The following is a 7,344-nucleotide window of genomic DNA, read 5'->3' on the forward strand; positions in this document are numbered from 1 at the left end:
CAGCCTAAGTGAGGAAGGAAAATATATGTCCTAATATGCCCATGAGCAGGGCCTATGTGAGACAGTTGCATCAGCTGTATGTTGAACCCAGTGATATGTCAAAACATACAATTTACGCAGGGCCCAGGCAGAAGAGAGTGTCATAACCTAGGTGTCAGTCCCAGGGATACATCACGATGCCTTATTTTTTTGTTGTTTTTGTTTTGTTTTGTTTTGGCGAAGTCTCACTCTGTCACCACGGCTGGAGTGCAGTGGTGTAATCTTGGCTCACTGCAACCTCCACCTCTTAGGTTCAGGGTCCAGGGATATGTCCCAATCCCTCTTTTTGTCAAGGCCCAGGCAGAAGAAGAGAGTAGCATCACCTGGGTGATGAAATAAAAGATATATCATCATACCCCTGCGGGCAAAGCCCATGCAAGAGAGTCACATCACCTAGGTGTGGGGCCCAATGATATATTAAAATCTCCTCTTGGGTATATCCCAAGCAGTAGAGGAGAATCACATCACCTAGGTTCTCAGTCCAGCAATATGTCACAATGCCCCTTGAGGGGAGGGCACAGGCAGGAGAGTCACATCACTTAGGTTAGGGGCGAAGAGACATGTCACAATGTTCCCTGTGGGAAAGGCTCAAGAAGAAGAGGAGAGTAACATGACCTAGGGGCTTGATCAAGCTATGTGTTACAATCATACCTGTGGGCAGGATCTAGGCATGAGAGGAGAGTCACATCAAGTAAGTACTGGGCCACGTGGTGTATCACAATACCCATTTAGACAGGTCCCAGGAAGACATCACCTAGGTGCTGGGTCCAGAAATGTGTCACAATGTCTCTTATGGGCAAACACCAGGAAAAAAAGGGGAGGAGATAACATGAACAATCTGATGGGCCAAGAGATATGTCACAATGCCCACTGTGGGCAGGGTCCAGGCAGGAGACCTATCACCTTGGTTTTGGGCCCAGGAATATGTCATAATGCCTTCTGAGGGCAGGCCCAAGGTGCCCAGCAACATGTTACAATCTCTGCTATAGGCAGAACCTAGAAAGAAGAGTTGAGTCACACGAGCTAGGTACTGGGCCCAGCAATATGTCACAATAGTTTGTGTGAGAAGGAACTAGGCAGGAGAAGAAAGTCACATCACCTGGGTGATGAGCAAAGAGATATGTGACAATGACTCCTATAGGCTGAACCCAAACAAAATAGTTACATCACCTGGGTTTTGGACCCAGCAACATGTCACAATGGCCCATGTTGGCAGAGCACAGGCAAGAGAGTCACATAACCTGTAGGGGACAGCAGCAATATGTCACAATGCTCACTGTGGGCAGTACCAAGGCAGAAAACAGAACTTCCATCATCTGGATGATAGGCCCAGTGATATGTCACAATGCCCCATGTGAAAACACAGAAGCAAGAGAATAGAGTCACATCACCTAGTTTCTGGTCCAGCGATATGTCACAATTTCATCTGTGGGCCAAATCCAGGTGGGAGAGTAAACTATACAGAGGCATATGGCATGATCACCCTTGCGTATACAGAGGCATATGGCACAATCACATTTGCAGGAAGGTCCACAGATGAGATCAACAATTCTGTACATATCCCGCTTCTGTGGGCACCAGGAAGGCAGGAGAGGAGACTCACACTACCTGGGTGCAAGACTCTGAGATATGTTACAATGTCCTTTTTGGGTAGCAGGAGAATAGAGTTACATCACCGAAGTGCTGGGTCCAGCAGTATGGCACAATCCTATCTGTAGGCTGGGTTGGTGCTGAAGAGTCACATTACTCAGGTGCAAGGCAGAGATGTACGTCAAAATCACACCTGCAGGAAGGACAGGGGATGAGATTAACAATACTGTACATATCCCGATTCTAGGCATGAGAGTCAACACCTCCTGCATGTTGGTTCTAGTCACAATCTCTGAAATGAATAGAATCAGCGCATGAGAGACTCAATCTCTCTTACCACTGTGTCTCCTTAGTGGAATCACAGCCTTACAGGTGGGTCAAATTTTAGTCTGAAAGTCACCAACTTACCTTTGAACTGGATCCACATATGAGAGTAAATTTTCCACCTTGCAACTGTGTCTGTGTGAGATTCAGAACCTCAACAGTAGGCCGTGTTCATGTGGGAAGATGACAACCTTTACTGTCAGCTGGGTGTACATATGAGTGTCAAAATCTCAATTGTACTCTGGGCCCAGTTAGAATATGCTCTGTACCAGCCAAGGGTTTTATAAGGTATGCATAAGAGTCACGGTCCTTTGTGACTGGGAGACATTTGTGCCAGTTTGGACTCATGATTGTGCCTGTGGCTCTATGCCCAGTTATGAGTTAACATCTCTGCAATGGCTCGGTCCAGATATGAGAGTTGTACCCTGCCTATAAGCTTGGCTTACTAAGGAGTCACCACCTCTGCTGTTGCCTGATGTTCGCATACGACAGTCACAATTTCAACTCTGCACTGCATCCACCTGTAAGATTTAAGACCTCACCAGTGGGCTCTGTCCAAGGATAAGGGTGACAATCTTTTTTATTTTTATTTTTATTTTTGAGACAGAGTCTTGCTGCATCACACAGGCTGGAGTACAGTGGCAAGACCTTGGCTCACTACAACCTCCGACTCCCAGGTTCAGCCAATTCTCCTGCTTCAGCCTCCTGAGTAGCTGGGACTACAGGCGCTCACCACCACGCCCAGGTATTTTTTGTATTTTAGTAGAGACACAGTTTCACCATGTTGGCCAGGCTGGTCTTGAACTCGTGACCTCAAGTGATCCGCCCACCTTGGTCTCCCAAAGTGATGGGATTACAGGCATGAGCCACCACCCTGGCTGACAGTCTTAACAATTGGCAAAGTGTGCGTACAAAAAACACAGTTGCACCTGTTTGCTGGGCGCTGTTATGACACTATATTACCCGAGGGCTTATACAATATGTGAGAGAGTGTAATTTTCTCTGACCATCATCCTAAAGAGGAGAGCCAGGATTTTATCCATTTTCCTAAGCCTAGCTATGAGAAACAGCATCTCTTCTATTGGCTAGTTTGAGGCATGAGAGTCAACATGGCACCTATGATCTAAACAAAGATATATGTCACAGTCTCACCTGTGGATAGGGCATGCACAGGAGAGTTACATCATCTGGGTGCTGGGCCAGGGATATGTCACAATCTTCCCTGAGAACAGGAACCAGGCAGAAGAGTTATCACCTGGGTGGTTGGTCAGAGATATGTTACAATTTCCTCCTGAAAGCAGGGCACACTCAATAGAGTCACATCATTTGGGTTCTAGGCCCAGTGATATGTCACAATGCTCCCTGTGAGCTAAGCTCAGGCAGGAGAAACACATCACCTGATTTCTGGGCCAAAAGATATGTCACAATCTCTCCTATGAGCAAAGCCTTGGTATAAAAAAAGAGTCACATCAAACAGTTGATGCTCCCAAAGATATGCCACAATGCTCTCTGTTACCAGGGTTCATACAAACAACCCAAGTCACCTTGTTGCTAGGCCCAGCAATACATCACAGTGCATTTTGAGGTCCAGGCCAAGACAAAACAGTAATGTCAAATTGTTGTTAAGCTCCACAAGATGTCTTAATATCTCTCGCAAGCAGAACTTATGAAGAGTCACATTTGTTTGGCACTGGGACAAGTGAGATGTCAAAATTCCCCATGTGAGCAGGGACCAGGTAGGAAATGAGAGTCACATCATGTGGGTGATGGGTGAAGAGATATGTCATGATGTTCTAGAACCTAGGCAGTAGAATTACATCACCAGGTGTCGGACCCAGCAATATGTCACAATTGCTTATGTGGTCAGGGCACAGGCATGACAGTCATATAACCTGGGTGTAGGCCCAGAGATATGTCACAATGCCCCCTATGGGCAGCGCCAAGGCAGGAGAGGAGACTCACATCACCTAAGTGCAGGGCCCAGTGATATGTCACAATGTCCTCTGCAAGCAGCACCAATGCAGAAGAATAGAGTCATATCTCAGATCTGGGTTCAGCAATATTCACTATCCCATCTGTGGGCTGGTCCTAGGGAAGAGAGATTACTCAGGTGCTGGGGAGAGGAAAATGTCACAGTTAAATCTGCAGGAAGGTCCAGGGATGATACTAACAATCCCACACATGTCATGATTTTAGGTATAGGAGGTTAACCCCTTCTATATGTTGTGTCTAAGAACAGGAGTTATAATCTCAACGGTGCACTAAAATTGTGCCTGAGAGCCTCAACTCCTCCTGTGGACTTTGTCTAATTAGTGAAGTCACAGCCTCATAGGTGTGCTGAATCTTGCTTTGAGTGTCACCAACTCACCTGTGGACTGGATCCACATCTGAGAGTCAAGTTTCCAACCTTTGACTGCCTATGGGTGTGAGATTGAGAACCTCAAAAGTGAGCTGTGTTCATGTGAGAAAATGACGATGTATACTGTTGGGTGGGTGTGCATACAACTATCACAATCTCCTGTGTTCTAGGCCTTGTTAATACCCTCTTTATACTACCCAAAAGCTTTATACACTATGAATGAGAATGACAATTAACTCTGAGATCATGTTTGAAAGCACCCATGACCATACCTGTGGCCCTAAGCCCAGATATGAGGGTCAACATCTCTCTATTGGCTGGGTCCAGACAGTAGAGTCCTCATCTGCTTATGTTCTGGGTTTAGAAATGTGTCACCATTCCAACTGTAGCTGGAGGCTCACGTATGACAGCCACAGTTCCAAGTGTGGACTGTTTGCATGGGAAATTCAAAACCTCAGCAGTGGGCTCTTTCCATGTGTGATGGTGATAATCCTAATGGTTGGTGAGGTGCACATATGAGAAACACAATTTCATCTGTTTGCCGTGCCCTGTGATGACACTTTCTGTAACACCTGAAGGCATTATATGATAGGTAGGTGGGTGGCAATCCTTTATAACCTTCATACAAAGAGAAGACCCAGGATGTTGTTCATTTTTCTAAGTCGAGCTATGACAGTATTTCTTCTAATAGCTGATTTGACATATGAGAGTCATCATTGCACTTGTAAGCTGACTACAGTATATGTCACAATTTCACCTGTAGGTAGGGAGCTAGCAGGAGTCACATCACCTGTATTTCAGCCAAGGATATCTCACAATCTTCCCTGAGGGAGAGAGCAAAGTGGGAGTGTCACATCACCTGGGTGCTCCGCCAGGGATATGTTACAATTCTCTCCTGAAAGCACAGCACAGGCAACAGACTCATGTCACCCGGGTGCTGAGCTCAGCACTATGTCACAGTGCTCCCTGGGGGCAAGACAGAGGCAGAAAAGCCACATCACCTGGTGTCTGCTTCCAGGGATATGTCACAATCTTTCCTGTGCAGGCCAGGGTACCGGCAAATATGAAATGTCACATCTTCTAGGTCATGGATGCAGATATATGTCACAAGGTCCCTGTGGGCAGAGCCTAGGCAGGAACATGCAATCCCATAGGTTTTGGACTTAGTAATGTTTTACAATACCCAAAATATGCGAAGCCCAGGCAAAACAAGAGAGTCATATCACCTAGGTGCTGGGTTCAGTGATTTGCCACAATTCCCCCTTTTGGCGGGGCCTAGGCAAAAGAGGAGAATTATATCACCTGGGTGATGAATGAAACGATATAACACCTCTGTAAGCAGGGCCCGTGCAGGAGATTCACATCACCAAGGTGTTAGAAACAGTCACATGTCACAATACGCAATGTGCAGGAGGAACCAGGCAGGAGAGGAGAGTCACATCCCCTAGGTGCTGGAACCAGCAATATATTACAATCCCTTCTTGGGAAAAGCCCAGGAAGTAGAGGAAAGTCATGTTACCTGGGTACTAGGCCCAGTGATATGTCTCAATGCCCTCTGTGAAAAGCACTAAGGCAAGAGAAGACTCACATCATGTAAATGCTGGGTCCAGCAATACGGCACAATCCCATCTGTACGCTGGGCCCAGGCAGAAGAGTCAAATCACTCAGGTGCTGGGCAGAGGTGTATGTCACAATCACATCTGCATGAAGGTCAAGGTATGAGATTAACAATTTAACACATTCTCTACATCTAGGTATGACATACAACACCTGCTGGATGTTGGGTCTAAGAACATGAGTCACAATCACAGTGATCATCTGGATCTGTGTGAGAACCTCAATCCCTCCTGCAGACTGTGTCCCCTTAGTGGCGTCCGACTCACAGGTGCGCTGGATCTTGGCCTGAGAGACACCTCCCTTATGAATGGTAGTTACACATGTGATTTGATTTTTCAAGTATGTCTGCCTCTGGGTGAGATTCAGAACCTCAACAGTGAGCTATGTTTATGTGGAAGGATGGCAGTCTTTACTCTTGGCAGGCTATGCATATGAATGTCACAACCTCCCCCGTGTGCTGAGTTCTGTTAGGACATTCTCTGTACCTCTTGACAACTTTACACAGTATGTGAGAGAGTGTTAATTCTTTATGATCTTCATACAAACAGGAGACCCAAGACATTACTTATTTTCCTAATCCTGGCTATGAGAGACAGTATGTCTGCTATTGGTTGCTTTGAGGCATGAGAGTCATCATTGCACGTGTAAGCTGGGCCAGGATAAGCATCACAATCCCACCAGTGAAGAGGGGCTGAGCAGTAGAGTCACATCACCTGGGTTTGGGGGCAGTGATATGTCACAATCTTCTCTGAGGGCAGGGACCAGGCAGGAGTGTCACATCACCTGGGTGCTGAGCCCAGTGATATGTTAAAATGTTCTCTGTGGGCAAGGCCCAAGCAGGAAAAACACATCACCTGATTGCTGAGACCAATGATATGTCACAGCCCTCCCAGTGGTCAGGGTGCAGGCAGAAGAGGGGAGTTAAATCTCCTAGATTATGGATGCAGAGATATGTCACAAGGCCCACTATGTGCTGGGCCAAGGCAGGAGCATTCCATCCCATGGCTGTTGAACTCGCTGAAATGTCACTATACTCAAAAGGTGCCAGGAATAGGGAAAATAAAAGGGTCACATCACCTAGGTGATGAAAAAGATATGTCATAATACTTCTGTGGGCAGTTCCCATGCCTTAAAGTCACATCACCTTGGTGTTGAATCCAGGCATATGTCACAATACACGATGCATGCAGGGCTTAGGCAGAAGAGGAGAGTCACATCACCAGCAATACATCACAATTCCTGCTTGGGCAAAGCCCAATCCATAGAGGAGAGTCACATCACCTATGTACTGGGCTCAGCAATATGTCACACTGTCCTTTGTGGGGAGGGCCCATGCAAGAGAGTCACATCACCTAAATGATGGGCTCAAAAATATATAAAAATGCCCTCTGTGGGTAGGGCTCAGAAAAAAAAAA

At 46.5% G+C, this 7,344-nt stretch overlaps 2 long non-coding RNA genes across 2 annotated transcripts in view; both read right to left on the reverse strand.

The window, feature by feature from the left end:
• Nucleotides 1-1,436: 1,436 nt before the first annotated feature.
• LOC131380707 (uncharacterized) lies at nucleotides 1,437-3,675 on the reverse strand. Its single transcript, XR_009208811.1, has 3 exons — nucleotides 3,498-3,675; nucleotides 3,106-3,208; nucleotides 1,437-1,822 (listed from the first exon to the last, which is right to left on the reverse strand). It is a non-coding gene; the product is annotated as an uncharacterized LOC131380707 (long non-coding RNA).
• Nucleotides 3,676-4,032: 357 nt separating this feature from the next.
• LOC131380711 (uncharacterized) overlaps nucleotides 4,033-7,344 on the reverse strand; it is a 4,390-nt gene continuing 1,078 nt past the window's right edge. Inside the window, exons 2-4 of the long non-coding RNA XR_009208816.1 lie at nucleotides 5,901-6,012; nucleotides 5,070-5,136; nucleotides 4,033-4,066 (exon numbers count right to left, since the gene is read on the reverse strand). This is a non-coding gene — a long non-coding RNA (uncharacterized LOC131380711). The remainder of the gene's footprint in view (nucleotides 4,067-5,069; nucleotides 5,137-5,900; nucleotides 6,013-7,344) is intronic.

The sequence above is a fragment of the Hylobates moloch genome, unplaced genomic scaffold (assembly GCF_009828535.3).
Source record: "Hylobates moloch isolate HMO894 unplaced genomic scaffold, HMol_V3 SCAFFOLD_12, whole genome shotgun sequence".
In the NCBI taxonomy this organism is placed as follows: domain Eukaryota; kingdom Metazoa; phylum Chordata; class Mammalia; order Primates; family Hylobatidae; genus Hylobates; species Hylobates moloch.